General features: G+C 43.8%; 1 protein-coding gene across 2 annotated transcripts in view; it reads left to right on the top strand.

Moving 5' to 3' along the window:
• AMPH (amphiphysin) overlaps positions 1 to 17,966 on the top strand; it is a 193,252-nt gene that overhangs the window by 160,089 nt on the left and 15,197 nt on the right. The gene's annotated exons all lie outside the window — the stretch shown is intronic.

Raw genomic sequence — 17,966 nt, 5'->3', positions numbered from 1 at the left:
GGGAGTAGAGACTCAACAAATAGCTTCAAGCCTCCCCCTTGAGAGCTGGTGTTCCCCTTGTCTGATCTGGAAGCCTAGGTAATGTACTTCAGGGAGGGCAATTTGGGCTTTATTTCTTGACACACGATACCCCCGCAGCCTGAGAAAGTTTAAAAGACTTACGGTTGCTTGGAGACATATTTCCAGTCCCACTGCTGCTATTAATAAATCATCAACGTACTGCAGGAGAAGGACTTTGTTCTCATTTTCCCATTCTTCCAAGTCTCAAGATAAAGCTTGGCCGAAGAGAGTGAGGGAGTTCTTAAATCCTTGTGCCAGCACCGTCCAACACAGCTGCCTTTTATTCCTGTTTGCGTCTTCCCATTCGAAGGAGAAAATTTCCTGGGACTGGGAGTCCACCGGAATCGTGAAAAAGACATCCTTTAAATCAAGAACTGAGAAACATGAATACTGTCCCCCCATAGAGGCTAGCAGCATGTATGGGTTGGGCACAAGGGGGTGTAGAGTCTTAACCCGCTCGTTGACTGCTCTTAAGTCCTGCACCAATCGATAACTGCCGTCAGGTTTCTGGACTGGTAAGATAGGGGTATTCCAAGCTGAGTGACACTCCCGTAATACCCCGCACTGCAGGAATTTATCTATGATTTTCTGTAGTTCCTCCCTGGCCTCCTTCTTGATGGGGTACTGCTTAATCCGAATTGGCCCCTTTCCTGGCAAGAGCTGCACCGTTATGGGACTTAAATGAGCAGCTTTTCCTGGGGTCCCTGAAGCCCAGACCAAAGGGTACACCTGGCCTTCCCACTCCTCCCATTCTGGGGTGCAGGTAATTGTAGATTCAGATTCAGGTTCCAAAACCATAACCCAGGCATTTTCGGGGGGTAAAGTGAGGACAATTTCATCTTGAGAGAAGTGCAACGTAGCCCCTAACCGGCATAGGAGATCCCGTCCTAGCAACGGAGTGGGGCATTTAGGGAGATAAACAAGGCAGTGTGAAATAGTCTTCTCCCCCAGAGCGCATTCAGCAGGGGCATAAACCGAGCACGAAGCTGCTTTTCCAACCGCCCTGGTTACCACCAGAGAGCTTTCTATGGGTAAGGGGAGGGGCTGGTTTATAGCAGTTCGGGCTGCTCCTGAATCTACCAAAAAGTCAATTTCGGTGTTTCCTACCCTCATTTTTACTCGGGGCTCCGGGGATAGGATAATCCGTTTCCCCTGACCCCCCCCTAATCTGTCAGGGTCCCCCCTGCTGTCATCTGGGGAATACACTCCCGGTTTGGACACTCATTTTTCCAATGTCCTTCCTGTCGGCAGAGTACACACTGCTCTCGACCCAGCCGTCTTTCTTGGGAACCAGGGCGCCCTCGGCCACGACCCCTGTATCCACGGCCCCTTCCACCTACAGGGGGCCACCCTCGGCCAGCCTGAACTGCCGTGACCATCATTTTTACCTGCCTCTTCTTCTCTACATCCCGAAGACTGTAAGCTTTGTTAGCTGTTTCCAGAATCTGAGCCATAGTCATACCCATAAGATCTTCCTTCTTTTGTAATTTTCTTTTAATATCTGGGGCAGCCCGACTGGTAAAAATACCCTTTATGACTGCCTCAATCTCCGTGCTCTCAGGGTTGGCTGTTGTATGCTGTCTGATTGCATCCCGAATGCGCTGCAGAAAGGCTACCGGACTCTCCTTTGGCTCCTGTACTATCTCATAAGGCTTCACCCAGTTGTTATGGCGAACTGTCGAGTGACGTAAGCCAAACAGCAACAGTTCTTTATAATTAGTTAAAGGACTCATACCTTCAGGCTTATTAGGGTCCCACTGGGGGTCAGTAAAAGGGACCTGATCTTTTGCCTCCTTATAGGCAGCAGGATTTTGCTCATGCCTGCGTTCTGTTTCTGCCCGTGCCTTAGCTAAAACTTGGTTCCGCTCCACTTCCGAGAGGAGTGTTCGCAAAAGTACCTGGCAGTCATCCCTGTCGGGTTTATGACTAACCAGACAGCCTTCAAAAACTGAAATATATCAGGAAGGGTTGGTAGAGAATTCCCCTGCCTGCGCTTTAAAAGCGGCTAGATCCACAGGATTAAAAGGAACATGAGAGTACACCTGCATAGTGGTTGCATCCTGAGTACCCGTAGCATTGCGAGCGATTCGCGTTTCAGTAATTAAAGGGTACAAACCTGTGGAGGGCTCAATTGGCGGGGGTGAGGGGACTTTGTCACCATACGGTGGGGGTGCTGTGGCCGAATGGGACCCCACTCCTGCTATTACAGTGGAGTTTGGAACATTTTCACAACTCTTCCCTAAGCCTACTGGAATCAAATTACACTGCTTCAAAATATCTGTTCTGTTCCATAATGACATAAATATCTGACCATACATATGCTCATTCCATTTACCAGTTCGCTGACAAAATAAAAGAAGTTGAAGGATCGTATTATAATTAATCGAACCCTCCGGTGGCCACCGTTCCTGATCCTCCAGCTGATATTGAGGCCAGTCTATTGTACAATATCTTTTTAGTTTACCCTTAGTTAGTGGATCCATTCCAAAGATTTTCCAATTAACCAGAATGCATTCTAGAGGCGTGCACGCTACCTTATCCTGTGACTGTCCCTGTCCCATTCCTTACCGGGAGACCCTGGGGGTCCCCAGGTCTTAGCAGGTGACAGATTAAACCTTTTAACTTGTATCCTACCTTATCCCTGAGACTGGTTCCTCACCGTCGCTCGGGGCCAAAGCTTCTCCACCTTCTGGGGCATTGCACCGTTGTGCCTCCCGGGGTCGACCGTACCAGACTTTGCCGAGGCCCCCGGTGAAAGCACCGGTGCGCGCTGGGCATCAGCGATTGTCTCAGTCTGTTGGCCACTGGAGAGGGTTCGGGCAAGGCTAATTTTCAGCCTCTGACGTCCTGCCGCGGTCGCCAAAGCTGTTGCAGGGGGGCAACAGTTGGGGTTCGTTTGCCTGGTGTGCGTATCCCCAATGACCACACCGGAGTGGAGAAGCAAGTATCTTTATTTGAGTCAAATAAGGTGCAAGGAGATATACAATCTCAGATCATGCACGAATCACTATCCTCTTCCCCACCTTATATACCCCACTTGTTTACAAAGATGCTCACAGGTGCCACAATTCATCATTTACAATTCATTAAGTACTGGATCCTTTAATTAAACTATATCCTTTACCCACACTACAGAGCCCCCCTTTGCTCGATTACATTTTATACCATAAACAAAAGAACAAAAGAAAATGATAAATGATTACATATACTCATGCTAGCTTTAAAGGAACATATTGATTAATTTAAGGGGTAATTCGAGGGCGATGGCAGGCCTGAGAATGTAAACTTTTAACCCCACGCCATATTGCCAATTATTCGGGGCCTGGCCCCCCCCAACAATAATGTGGGTCTCATTTAATTTGAAGGAAGGAAGGGATAGTCCAGTTATCAGGACACTAAGCTCTGATTTGGTAGACTGGGATTCAAGTCCCTGCTCCTCCACAATCTTCCTGTGTGGCCTTGGTAAGTCGCTTAGGATATTGACACCACTCACATCAGCAAGCCACCTGTGTCAGAAGATTTGGGCTAGTAGTGCTTGCACTAGCACTGTAAAAGTAGCCATGTAGACATCATTTAGAAGTTGTGTCTCAGGCTCTGAAGCTCCAGCCCAAGCCATGACTGTCTACACTGCTGTTTTTAGAATGGTAGTGCAAGCCCCACTAGCCTGTCTCTCTCAGTCCAGGCTGGGAGCCTCGCTGCTGCCAGCAGTCCACTGGCAGTACAGATGTACCTTCTGAAACAGATTCTCAGTGGTATTTATTTAGGTGTCTAAAGATGCATATATGCAACTAGTGGGATTTACAGAAGCACCTGAAGTCAATTATTTCAATGGCACTTCTGTAAATCCCACTAGGCACATATTTGAACCTTCAGGTACCTCAGTAGCTTTAAAAAATCTGGCCTTTAGTCTCTCTCTACCTCAGTTCCCATCTGTAAAATGGCGATGCAGGTACCTTAAATAGATATGATTTATGGATAAGTCCCTCTATAATTTAATGCATATCTTGGGAAATTTGCTATCTGAATATTCTCATTTAAGTCAAAGGGGCTTCTTGTGGAGGGTGAACTCATAGTGAGTAGTAGCTGTTGTTGTTTACTTATGATTCTTTAATCCTTATTCTCATGTTTTAAAATGTTTCAGTCCCCAAGTGAGGGAACAGAATCAGTTTGACATGGCTTAAATAATAAATTGCGCACATATAAAGAATAGCAAATAGACAAAGGGAACTGTTCAAAAACCATCCTTTGCCTGAAAATTGATTGCCCAAATTGTTTAGTAAATACTTAGAAACAACAAATGCATTTGCGGAAATCCTCGGGCATTGGCACTCTCACTGAAGGACTGTCTGGATATGTGGACTCTCTACTCAGACCCTATGCCACCAGCACTCCCAGCTATCTCCATGACACCACTGATTTCCTGAGGAAACTACAATGCATTGGTGACCTTCCAGAAAACACCATCCTAGCCACCATGGAGGTAGAGGCTCTCTACACGAACATCCCACACACAGATGGAATACAAGCTGTCAGGAACAGTATCCTTGATAATGCCACAGCACAACTGGCTGCTGAACTCTGTGCCTTTATCCTCACACACAACTATTTCAAATTTGATGACAATATATATCTCCAGATCAGTGGCACTGCGATGGGCACCCGCATGGCCCCACAATATGCCAATATTTTTATGGCCGACCTGGAACAACGCTTCCTCAGCTCTCGTCCACTCACACCCCTTCTCTACCTACGCTACATTGATGACATCTTCATCATCTGGACCCATGAGAAGGAGACTCTGGGAAAATTCCACCACGATTTCAACAGCTTCCACCCCACCATCAATCTCAGCCTGGACCAATCTACACGGGAGGTCCACTTCCTAGACACCACGGTGCAAATAAGTGATGGTCACATTACCACCACCCTATACCGAAAACCTACCAACCACTATGCCTACCTTCATGCCTCCAGCTTCCATCCCGGGCACATCACACGATCCATTGTCTACAGCCAAGCACTGAGGTACAACCGCATCTGCTCTAACCCCTCAGACAGAGACCAACACCTACAAAATCTCCACCAAGCATTCTCAAAACTACAATACCCGCACGAGGAAATAAGGAAACAGATCAACAGAGCCAGACGTGTACCCAGAAGCCTCCTACTGCAAGACAAACCCAAGAAAGAAACCAACAGGACTCCACTGGCCATCACAGACAGTCCCCAGCTAAAACCTCTCCAACGCATCATCAGGGATCTACAACCCATCCTGGACAATGATCCCACACTTTTACAGGCCTTGGGTGGCAGGCCAGTCCTCGCCCACAGGCAACCTGCCAACCTGAAACATATTCTCACCAGTAACTGCACACCGCACCATAGGAACTCTAGCTCAGGAACCAATCCATGCAACAAACCTCGATGCCAACTCTGCCCACATATCTACACCAGTGACACCATCTCAGGACCTAACCAGATCAGCCACACCATCACCGGTTCATTCACGTGCACGTCCACCAATGTAATATACGCCATCATATGCCAGCAATGCCCCTCTGCTAGGTACATCGGCCAAACTGGACAGTCGCTACGGAAAAGGATAAATGGACACAAATCAGATATTAGGAATGGCAATATACAAAAACCTGTAGGAGAACACTTCAACCTCCCTGGCCACACTATAGCAGACCTTAAGGTGGCCATCCTGCAGCAAAAAAAGCTTCAGGACTAGACTTCAAAGAGAAACTACTGAGCTTCAGTTCATCTGCAAATTTGACACCATCAGCTCAGGATTAAACAAAGACTGTGAATGGCTTGCCAATTACAAAACCAGTTTCTCCTCCCTTGGTTTTCACACCTCAACTGCTAGAACAGGGCCTCATCCTCCCTGATTGAACTACCTCATTATCTCTAGCTTGCCGGCATATTATACCTGCCCCTGGAAATTTCCACTACATGCATCTGACGAAGTGGGTATTCACCCACGAAAGCTCATGCTGCAAAATGTCTGTTAGTCTATAAGGTGCCACAGGATTCTTTGCTGCTTTTACAGATCCAGACTAACACGGCTACCCCTCTGATACTTCTAGTAAGCTTCAGATTCATACCAATAGGTCTCATTCAGTAATATTATAAGAGTATATTTTCCAAAGGCCAAATCCTGAAGTACTATTTATTCAGGCATAAGTCCTACTAACACAAATGGCCCTTAGATGTGAATAGTTCTTGAAAAATCAGTCTGGTATTTTCTGCAGTCAGATACATGAGTATTTTTTCTTTCATCCTCTATTTTTTCTTCAACAAACATACTTAATGCGGGGAGTGAAAGGAGAAAAAACCAAGCCATTCTTCCATTTGTGTTCCCCTGTGTCCTCATTCCAGTGTCTCATTATGTCAGTGCAGTACAGGAACTTACTTCATGCTCCTTCCTTTGTCCTTCAGGGCTCAAGTGCCATAGACCAACTGCAGGTTTTTATTAGTTGTCGGCAACAATTGAGCTGTTGTTTATTTTCTCACTTTTGCGGGGAAGGAAGTGGTTGGCGTTCTAAGGTGCAATATGTACACTAATGCTATCCTTGAACAGTGTTCTGTAGCACCAGGGAATGTAGAGGCATCATCAGCTTACATTGGTATAGGAAGGGCAGTCTCGTCGCTAATACAGTTCTTTGGAGACAGTTCTGCCACCTATTTCTATGCCCTAGTCAAAGATAGAAATAGAATACCATGTAAAAAAGCACATGGTACACTAGCCATTGTGCTGTTTCTTTTTCTGTTTAAAAATGCTCCTTCCACTGTGTCCATTTTTCACATTCAAACTGCAATACATTTTCAGCCAAACACCATCCACAACACTGAGCATGGCTGTATGTTTTGAATGCTCTTTGGGCAGATGTTCTGCTGCACATGTGGGGAGGAGGTGCATTAATTGAAAACGTCAGCATATGCCACCAAATATAGTAGTAATTCATATTCAAGACACTCCGCTACATGTAGGGGAAAAAGAGATTGGATTTGAAATGAAAAAGACAACAATGTGGTGTCTTAATGTAAAAGTTAGTTAACCTTATTATGTTCATTTCCTAGCCATTTGTATGTTGTATGGAACGCACTGATGTTTAGCGGGAGCTATTCAGAGATCTCTGTTTTATTAGTTACATTTAGTAGTTCTGAGAGAGCTTTCCTGTGCCTTGGGTCTAATGTGGCCACCAGGATGTTTCCCTATGGCCACAACAGCATCCTGGGCAGTGATGGGGGTGGGAGGGGCATGGCAAAGCATCAGCCCCTACCCTTCCTCCCTGTTGCCCCCAATGTGCCACTCTGCACATCTCTGGAGACAGGTGGGGCACAATGCTGAAGGAGCAAGGTGAGTTCTCTACCTGTGAGGGGGATCGGGGGCTTAGTGGGGCTCGGACTTCAGCCCTGAGGTGGTTGGGCAGTGGGGACTTTGGGAGCCTGGCTGCAGATTAGGGGTCCAGCCATGTGGCTTCAGACTCCAACCCCTGGCTGTGCACTGGGGGGTCCAGTCCCTGGCTCTGGCTGTGTGACACCGACCCCCAATTCCGCTGGTGGCCACTGGTCCCAGGCCATGCGCTCCAGCTCTCAGCCCTAGTCACTGACTCCAGGCACCAACCCTGAGTTCCAGCCGCTGCTGGCCCTGGGTGCAGATCGCCGGCACTAGCCATGGGCTCTGGCAGGTGGTGGCTCTGGATGCTGAACTCTGGCCTTGGCCGTGCGGCAGCAGGTGCAGACCCCAAGTGCCAACCCCAAACCACACAGGCAGCTAACCCCCAGCCCTGGCCGCTGACCCCGGGCACTGCTCCTGGATGTTGACCCTGGGTTCCAGAAGGTGCTGATCCCCAGCCATGGTAATGCAGCAGCAGGCACCATCCCTAGGCTCTGGCTGGTGCTGGCCCAGAACACTGACTCCTAGACTTGGCTGTGCAGCAGCAGGCATGGACCCCAAGCACCGATCCCCAGTCACACAGCAGCAGGTGCCAGCTCCCGGTGCCAATCCCCAGCTGTGTGGCAGTGGGTGCTGATCCCCAGCCATGGGCACTGATCCCTGGCCCAGGCCACACAACTGTGTGCGCTGACCCTGGGCTCCAGTGGGCGATGGCTCAGGGTGCCGACCCCCCAGCCTCAGGCGCCAACCACACCTCCAACCATGCGGTGACAGGGGCACCCATCCATTCCCCTGGCCTCTGCTTCCTCAGCCCCCACCCCTCCATCCATCCTCTTTGGCGCCCACTGCCTCACTCCCCACACCTCACTCCAGGTCTTAGCTTGCCAGGATTTACTGTGAAAAGTGATATTAACAAACATACAAATATCACTTTTCACAGCATTATTTTTTTTACTGAGTCCACAAAAATAACCTACATAAATACATTACAATGATCTGGATGTGTGTATACATGCATATTTATTTGTTTTTCCTCAGGTTAATAAGTATTTTAGGAAAAAGTGTCAGTGTGGCCAGCAGCAAGAGTTGGTGGCTGCACTCTGAAGCCACCAACATTTTCATTGTGAAAATCCCTGGTAATGCTTGCATGCATGGTGCCCCCTCCCTTAAATTAGTCAGTCTAAACTAAATTCTATATTTTTTACATAGTTCTATTCAACTATGCATGAGACTCTCACCTGTTACAATCCTGGCAAGCACAAAATGAGTTCAATATACATTGGGCTTCATTTTTAAAAGCAGCCTTCAATCTGAGGTTACAAAATTGTGGCTGCATCTAGTTGTGGACACAATTTATGATTTGGGAGTGCAATGAGATAGTTAGGTATAGAAGTGCCATGGACTGCACCTGCAATTAACTCTGGTCAAAATTTTGTGCTTGCAACTAATTGCAGCTGCCAAATTGGAGCATGAGGTTCTTTTAAAATGGAGGGCTCTGGGACATATATGTGAGAGAGACTGTGACAGATAAATAGCATACTGGCATGTAAAGATGAGGACAGAGCTGGTGCAAAACACAAGATGGATTATTCAAGAGGAAAGACCCAAGAGAATCTAAAACCATGGCTGAAGGACATAAATCCACACTGTGTAGAGGCCAAGCATAGGAGTTTATTACACACACCGCTGGCGGAGTGTTATCTTGCTTATTAGGCTCAGAGACGCTGTTAATTAATTGATTACAATAGAATATATAGATTTTCCATGGGCGGGGGAAAGTGATGGGTTAGGTTTTACAGCAAGACAAGATAGCACATTAGCCAATGGTTAAAAGCTTACATAATGTCTCCGCCCATGGTCTTAAGTTAGCAAGTTAACATTTAATTAATACTTTGATGAAATGTTATTAGTATAAAATATATATATGTTGAATTCTGATTTGGGGTCCATAAGAATGGAGCAACTCCTTTGATTGTCCAACAGGTACATTTCTAGGGGTTAAAGCAAAGAAACAGTGAAAGTACATGGCAATACAGATTGTCTCCTTTATGTCTTAAGGCAGGCATTGGTCCCTGGGAAGACAGGTGGAAGGATGCCATATCTTATACTGACATGTGCCAATTTTCATAAACTCAAGGTTGGATCTGTGGGAAGAACGTTCCCCACAGAAGAGACTGACACAATAGGAACAGGGATTCTTTGTTCAATTTACAACTCTGAATAAGACACAATTATTTAGTCCTTAGCTCCAATACCTGGCAATTTGCTGACAAGGCCTATTTTAGCAAAACCAGATTATCTGTTTACCCCAGCTTTCTCTTAGCTAATCACTATTTACTAGGCCTCTGGTCTCTTGACCAAACTCTGGACTTTGGGTCTGGAAAAGAGCTGGCACAATCCATATACCAGGTTGTTATATAAAATGCACATGGATTTTAACCCTTCAATGGCTACATATCCAACTGAGTATCTTAGCTTCAAAAAGATCTCTCTTATATGTGAGCTCCAAGATGCAATAGAAGTTTGAACCAAGCAAATCCCAAGGACTGGACCTTATCTATGGAATATGATAAAGCACTTTGGGAAGAGGGCTAAAGCCAGGTTGTTGGATGGCATAAACGACTGAAAGTACCTAAACAGTGGAAGTCAGCAACTGTTGTTCCTCTTTTTAAGACTGGCAGGGATCCCTCTTCTCCAGGAAGCTAGCAATTTGTATCTTTCACTAGTCACTTCTATAAGATAATATAAAGAATGGCACAATCAAGGTTCCTATGGTGGCTTCTAAAAGAAGGGAAGCTAGAATGTACCCAATTGGCATGCAGGCCTTTCACTCAACTTTTGGACCTGATGGTGGCCTTCTGTCAGCCTGTTATTGATGGATTCCAACTAAAGCCACCACAGTCATCAATAAGAGTCTCTCTCTCTTTTTAAAATCTCAGTTCAGCACTTGATAGAGTCTGGCATGATAAGCTCTGAGTGAGATTTAGAGAGATGGGAATTTGTGGCTAAACGTGCCTCTGGATAAGAGATTTGCTACGGTACAGGAAAACAACAGTAAGACTAAATGTTACTTTTTGTGACAAGACCAGTCAGTGTGGGAATTCCTCACGCCTCAGTTTTAAGTCCTCTTCTTTTCTTGCTGAGCTCCTTTGAACTGCCAGGCTGCTTGAAATCAGATGCATACATGTATGAAATAGCTGTAATGGAGAATGAATTGAATGACAACTTGGTAATTGTAATTAGGCAGGCAGAGGAACATATTCCAGCTGAGTCCAGCCAAAAAAAGTCCATTTACCATACTATTGGATGGAGAAGGTATTGCTGTTGGAGAAGAACCTTGTATATTTTGGAATGACCTTGGCCACAGAACTAAGGTTTGGACCACAAATATGGCAGTCAAAGCAAAGAAGAGACTGAAACATCCATGATGTAACTCCAGTACCAATTGGGGTTCTTGTGTTAGGTCTCTGAAAACAATAATCTCCCAATACTTGAATATGCCTCATCTCTCTAGTAACACATTTGCCCCCAGTAGTCTTGCCAAGACTGACATTGTGCAGTCGTCTGCAGTTCACCTGATAACTGCATCTGTAACATCAACTCCAACAGCAATCTGCGAGTCTGATGTTCAACCTCTTGAGAATCATGGCAAAGAACAGTTAATTTGGTATGGAAATAATCTTCATTCTCTACCTGAATGTCATTGTTGAGGAACTGAAAAACCAAATCAAGGCTGAAAGGATTGTCTTGTTTCAAAAGAGGCTTAAAGGCTACTAAAGAAACAGCAGCATTTCATGATGATAGGAAGGTAAAGGGCATGAAGGATCTTGTATGCCTATTAATTCCTCCATGTGAACCTATTTACTTTGGTAAATAGCTCTTTCTTTTGAAACCTTGCTCGAAGGAACACCTGGACTTGGTTTCACTGAGGAAAATGGAAGAAAAGACCATCCATCAGTGTCAGTCACAAGGCAAACAGATTTATGCATACACCAGTGGTTCGTCAGACAAATACTTCAAGAATGGTGGTTGTGTGTCTACATTTGGCAACCTCATTGGAGAGAGTACAAGGGAGAGCATTAGGTCGGGATACCAATTTGAATTATATGGCTGAAATGAAAGCTATTCTCAGTGCATTCAAAAATGAAAAAAAAAAAACAGAAATAGAGGTGGATGTTCTCATGATTGTTGACTTGCAAGAAGCAATCCTCAGTTCCTTTTCAAGAAATCGGAATGCTATCAACAATACAGTTTCTAAGGAGGTTCAGAGGATCAGAGAGCAAGGCAATACATTGATTTTTTCAATGGATTCCATCACATGTTGGAATATATAGCAGTGAGGTAGCCAAACTTAGAAGATCAGAAACTCAGATAGGAATGACAGCGATCAAGGATATTAACATGCTATCAAGGAAAATATTAGCTGAAATAAATGGTCAAAAGATAAAATATCCATAAATTAATATTAAAGCATCTTGGAAAATAACATTTGCTATCATGAGACTGTGGACAAGATACTCCACAGGAATGAAAACCAATAGAGATGGGACCAAGATATATATTCTACAAGTTGTGTTGGGAGTAGGCTTTAACACCTCATCATGCTTTTGAACATCACATTGCAAGTAAAAGGATGTTCATTGGATCAAGCCCTTCACAGGACCATGTACAAGTGACCAAACTCATTCTTGAACTTCAGGGCCTGATATGATTGTGGGACAAGAAAACAGCTGCAATGTTAGGACAGATCCTCTTCTGGTGTAAATTGGAAAAGCTCTGTGGTGCTAAGATGATTTACACCTTCTGAGGATCTGGTCCATTATTTTTAAATGTTTTCTTGCTAAGGTGCTGTGCCTAGCAAATGGGCTTTTATGGGTGTGGCATTACAGTCTATGTGATTTTATAAAAATATGCTAATGAGTGAATATAATGTAACTGGAATATGTTTCATGCATAAGGTCTCTTATAAGGTATCATTACAAAGCTTATAATCTACTGAGTGTGATCATCCCATTTGTATAAATGTATCACTCTTGTATCTGAAACTAGAAGTGTGAAATATAACTCTGAGGGCCTATTGTAATTATGCAAAGTGTGGGCAATTAATGGTGGTTTGGAATCTTGATGACTCCCATTAACCAGGACAATTGACTGCAGACTGCTCTGTTTTACCTGTAAGTCTTCCTGTATGTGTGTGTGCTGGCAAGTGAGTAATGAAGTCTTGCAGTGACCTGTGATTATGTCACCATCTTTAACCTGGTGTCTTTCCATTGAGAAGAAGGGGGTTAGGACCAGTGGTTTCCCTAGGAATTGAAATTAGGGGGGGGTGTTCGAATTTACAAGGGGGGTGTCAGGACCAATGAGATATATAAAAGAGATATGACTAAAGTAAATGTTGTTAGGATTATGCAAATTTAACATAAGAATAATGCAAGTTACACCAAAACACGACAGGTCTAGATTTCTAAAAATATATACATTTTAAAAAAAAGTATTTAATTTAAATTGACTTTTGAAAAGTAAGCCATCATGGGGTAAGAGGAAAGTCCTCTCATGGATCAGTAACTGGTTAAAAGATGGGAAACAAAGGGTAGGAATAAATTATCAGTTGTCAGAATGGAGAGATAAATAGTGGTATCCCTGAGGGGTCGGTACTGGGACCATTACTGTTCAACATACTCATAAATGATCTGGAAAAATGGGTAAACAGTGAGGTGGCAAAATTTGCAGATGATACAAAACTATTCAAGATAGTTAAGTCCTAGGCAGACTGCGAAGAATTATAAAGAGATCTCATAAAACTGGGTGACTGGGGAACAAAATGGCAGATGAAATTCAGTGTTGATAAATGCAAAGTAATGCACATTGGAAAACAATCTCAACTATACATACAAAATGAAGGAGTCTGAATTAGCTGTTAACACTCATGAAAGAGATCTTGGAGTCATTGTGGATAGTTCTCTGAAAACGTCCACTCAATGTGCAGCAGCAGTCACAAAAGCAAACAATGTTGGGAATCACTAAGAAAGGGATAGATAATAAGACAGAAAATATCATATTGCTTCTATATAAATCCATGGTACATGCACACCTTGAATAGTGTGTGCAGATCTGGTCACCCATCCTAAAAATATATATATTGGAATTGGAAAAGGTACAGAGATGGGCAACTAAAATGATCAGGGGTATGAAACAGGAGGAGAGATTAAAGTGACTGGGAATTTTCAGCTTAGAAAAGAGATGACTAATGGAACCCTTTTAACCTGCCTGTCCGCATTTCAGACAGAACTTTGTGCGCTACTGAAACTTGCTTCTGGTGGGAAAGACACTTGTAATTATTTTTTCCTGGGCTCTGTGTGACTAACAAACCATCTCAGAAATGAGAGATGCAGTCCTGCCTGGCCTGGTGCCACTGATACAGAGCAGGACTGCATCAGGCACCATATCCCCATTAGTCAGGACTAATGGGGATATAATAGAGGTCTACAAAATCTTGACTGGTGCAAAGAAAGTGAATAAGGAAATTTTATTTAATCCTTCACATAACACAAGAACTAGCAGTCACCCAATGAAATTAATAGGCAGCAGGTTTTAAAAAAACAAAAAGAAGTACTTCTTCACACAATATAAAGTCAACCCAGGGAACTCTTTGCCAGGGGATGCTGTGAAGACCAAAACTATAACAGGATTATAAAAGAACTAGATAAATTCCTGGAGAACAGGTCCATCTGTGGCTATTAGCCAGGATGGGGAGGGATGCAACACCATGCTCTGAGTGTCCCTAGCCTGTTTGCCAGAAGCTGGGAATGGGCAACAGGGGATGGTCACTTGATGATTACCTATTCTGTTCATTCCTTCTGAAGCACCTGGCCTTGACCACTGTTGTAAGACAGGGTACTGGGCTATATGCACCATTGGTCTGACCCAGTATGACCATTCTTATGTAAAAAAATTAATTATAATAAAAATGTTTAGTACAGAAACTCCCCAACATAATGACCTCTCAAGATAGCAACAATGTGAGATAACAACCTTGGCAAATAATGCATTTTAAAAATCTTGGCCTATAGGAAACATATTTAAATACGTTTCCATTCCCAGTCACAAATCTAGCATTCTGGAGCAAAGTGACTAAAATATAGTCCAACAAACAAATGTTTATGTAACATGCCCCTCACTTTTCCCTCCACCCCACTCCACTCACCGGTGTTGTCCTTGGTCAGTGGAGACTCAGAGTTCAGAGGTGCTTTCACGTGAGTTCACCTCCCAGGTGGGGAGTGAGAAGGCATCTTACCTGTTCCTCCAGCTGCTCACTGTTCGCTTTGGCCACGTCTGTTCATTGTGCCACTGTTCACTCCACCGCTCTCTTGCCAATGGCCCTGCGCAGTCACCTTCTGCTGCCACCTGCCACTGTGACCTCTGCGAGTTGGTCTCTTGAGGTTCCACCAGCTCTCAGTGCAGGAACCTCGCTCACTGCTAGTGCAGTCTGGGCTGTCTCTTACACAAAAACACTGTACCCACAGGAACACTGTCCCCACAACAGGACTAAGCACTTAGACCTGATTGTCAGTGATTTCAGCTGCAGAGAAATGGACAAAGGACTATCTATGGAGCCTAATCAGCTCTGTCTTTAAAACGTGGAGAGGGACAGGTCCCCACCCTCTCTCTTGATGCCTTCAAATCATCACAGGCTAAGTACAGTTCTACTGCCCTTTACTCATACAACAAGAACAACATTTCATCCCTCATTCCCCCCACATTCAAGTGGTTTGTAACCCAACCCCAGGCAGAATCTATCACTTGGACAACACAGGTCTGTTTGCTGGATACCTAGGTAGATTAAGTGTGAATGTAAATATGATCTGGCCCTGAAGCCTTTTCATGCAGCCCCAGCTCATCACTAGCTGTCAGGGAGAGCTCATTTAGACTTTGCTTACAAATCATCATTTGAAATTATTAGGTTGGCCAACATCACCAAAATTAGGTTGGCCAACATCACCATCATAAAAAACAACAGCTGCATAAGGAAGCAAGGAAGCTAGTCTATGTTCATACTTTTCAAATCTATTATACTTTTTCAGTTACACATATTTTATCATACACTGGAAATCTGAATTTAAACGGAAACATTAATACATACTTTAAAAGCTTATACAAACAGTCACTAAATTGGTATGTAACTAGCTCACAAAACTGGGGGGGGGGCTGTTGGGGAAATTCAGGGGGGGTGTAGGGGAATCACTGGTTGGGACCCCAGAGAGGGACAAAGGATTCCCACCTTATGCAAAAGATTATATAAATGGGTGGACAGAACAAAGGAGGAGGCGCCATCATAAAGAATCCCCTAGCTACCACCTAAGCTGGAACAAGAGCTGTACCAGAGGAAAGAATTGTGCCCAGGCCTGGAAGGTCTCCTGTCTGAGGAAAAAACTTACTGAAGCATCTCTGAGTGTGAGATTATCTGTATGCAGTTTGATTAGACATAGATTTGCGCGTTGCGTTTTATTTTGCTTGGTGACTGACTTTGTTCTGTCTGTTACTACTTGGAACCACTAAAATCCTACTTTCTGTATTTAATAAAATCACTTTTTACTCATGAATTGACCCAGAATATGTATTAATACCTGGGAGAGCAAACAACTGTGCATATTTATCTATAAGTGTTATAGAGGGTGAACAATTTATGAGTTTACCCTGCATACGTTTTATACAGTGTAAAACTGATTTATTTGGGTTTAGACCCCATTGGGAGTTGGGCATCTGAGTGTTAAAGACCAGAACACTTCTGTTAGCTGCTTTCAGGTAAACCTGCAGCTTTGGGGCAAGTAATTCAGACCCTGGGTCCTTGTTGGAGCAGACGGGAGTGTCTGGCTCAGCAAGACAGGGTTCCTGGGGCCCCAAGCTGTCAGGGAAGGCAGGGGTAGAAGTAGTCTTGGCACATCAAGTGGCAGCTCCCAAGGGGGGGTGCTGTGATCTAACCTGTCATAATGGGTTCCCACCAACACATTCTCTCTTAAACACTTCCTTCCTCCCACTAGGCCACAAACTTTCAGTTGAATAGTAAGAGTTGTGAAATAAGGCAAGCTCTGTGAACACTTCATTATAAAAATACTAGAGTATTCTACACTAATGCAATAATTATTGTGAACTGCGCCGTTTGGGAGTATGACTATATAATAGTGCAGTATGTTTTTAAAATAAAGAAATGGGTCAAGTCTGACATGCTCACATCTCTAGATGAGTGCACAGTGGTGTTTAAGGTTGGCACCTCTGAAGGTAAGTTGACCTAAAAATGTATGTTATGGCATACATTTATAAGTTTCCCAGTAAGCATACAAAAAGGCAGGGTACTAATCAGCAAAAGTGCCAGTTTGAGAGAGCCCGTTTTTATATAATCAATATAAAAAAATTGTGTAAGTCAACTCAGCAGAAAATTGCACTTGGTGCATGTGTGTGTGTTTACTTCTTATAAGAAATTATAATTTTATAATCAAGCTTTGTTCATATATTCATGCATCTAAATTCTCACTCAAGATTGCAGTGTAAATAGATAAAAAAAAATCAAGAAGTCAGCTTTGGTAGCTTCAAAGGAGAATTAATAATAAAAAAAAGGGTTATATAACACTGTAATTTTAACAAGCTAAAGCTGTAAGAGGTTACCATAGTAACACAGCTGATAGCAATTGACTTGCCCTGGCATCTGGACATGTTTAGGGCTTATGACTGCAGGCAATACTAGAAGATTAGATTAAAAAACATGATTGATATGGAGTTCAGAAATAACACAGCATCCTTTTGGTAGGAAAAAATACAACCATTTCCAATGAAGTTTGTGCAATTCTGGAGTGACAATTACAGGCTTGTGAAGATTGCTAACTGAGACTCTGTCTACATTGTTTTGTGTAAACTATTTTCGGCTATGGCTGTAGCCAAATACAACTGTAACATGCTTTGTGTTCATACACAATATTGTTGCAGACTGTGTTACCCCCACATTCAGAAAGCAGGCTAAAATTTTTCTGTGAAGGTAGATTATATAGCCTATCTTTAATCCCTGTCCACAGCTGTGTCTATCTTGGTGTTAAAACTGTGCATGCTACAATAGAACTGGAAAACAGCTAGGAAATGGTTGTCCAGAAAAGTTCTGGAAGAAATGTACTTGTCATCTGTTTTCCAACAGGTCTTGCAGTTAGTACAGTTTTACTCCTCCTGTCTAGAGGGCCTTAGTGTTAAATCCCATCTACACTGAAGAAAATACCAGGTATGGGGAGCCAGTTACATCATAGTAGTTTTTTAACTCAGTTAAAACCTAACACATCTGAGTACCTTGTGAAAAGATCTGAGGCCCCTATTCAGCAAAGCACTTGATCACATTCTTAACTTTAGGCATGTGTTTGAGCCCCATTGAATCAGACCTTAAAGTAGGTTGTGGGTATGTCTACACTGGAAACACTACAGCAAGATGGCTACAGATGTGCTGCTGGGGTGTGGACAGTTACTA

This window comes from Gopherus flavomarginatus, chromosome 2, assembly GCF_025201925.1.
Source record: "Gopherus flavomarginatus isolate rGopFla2 chromosome 2, rGopFla2.mat.asm, whole genome shotgun sequence".
NCBI lineage: Eukaryota > Metazoa > Chordata > Testudines > Testudinidae > Gopherus > Gopherus flavomarginatus.
Note: the sequence above shows the minus strand (reverse complement) of the source record. Positions and strands in the feature narration are given on the sequence as shown.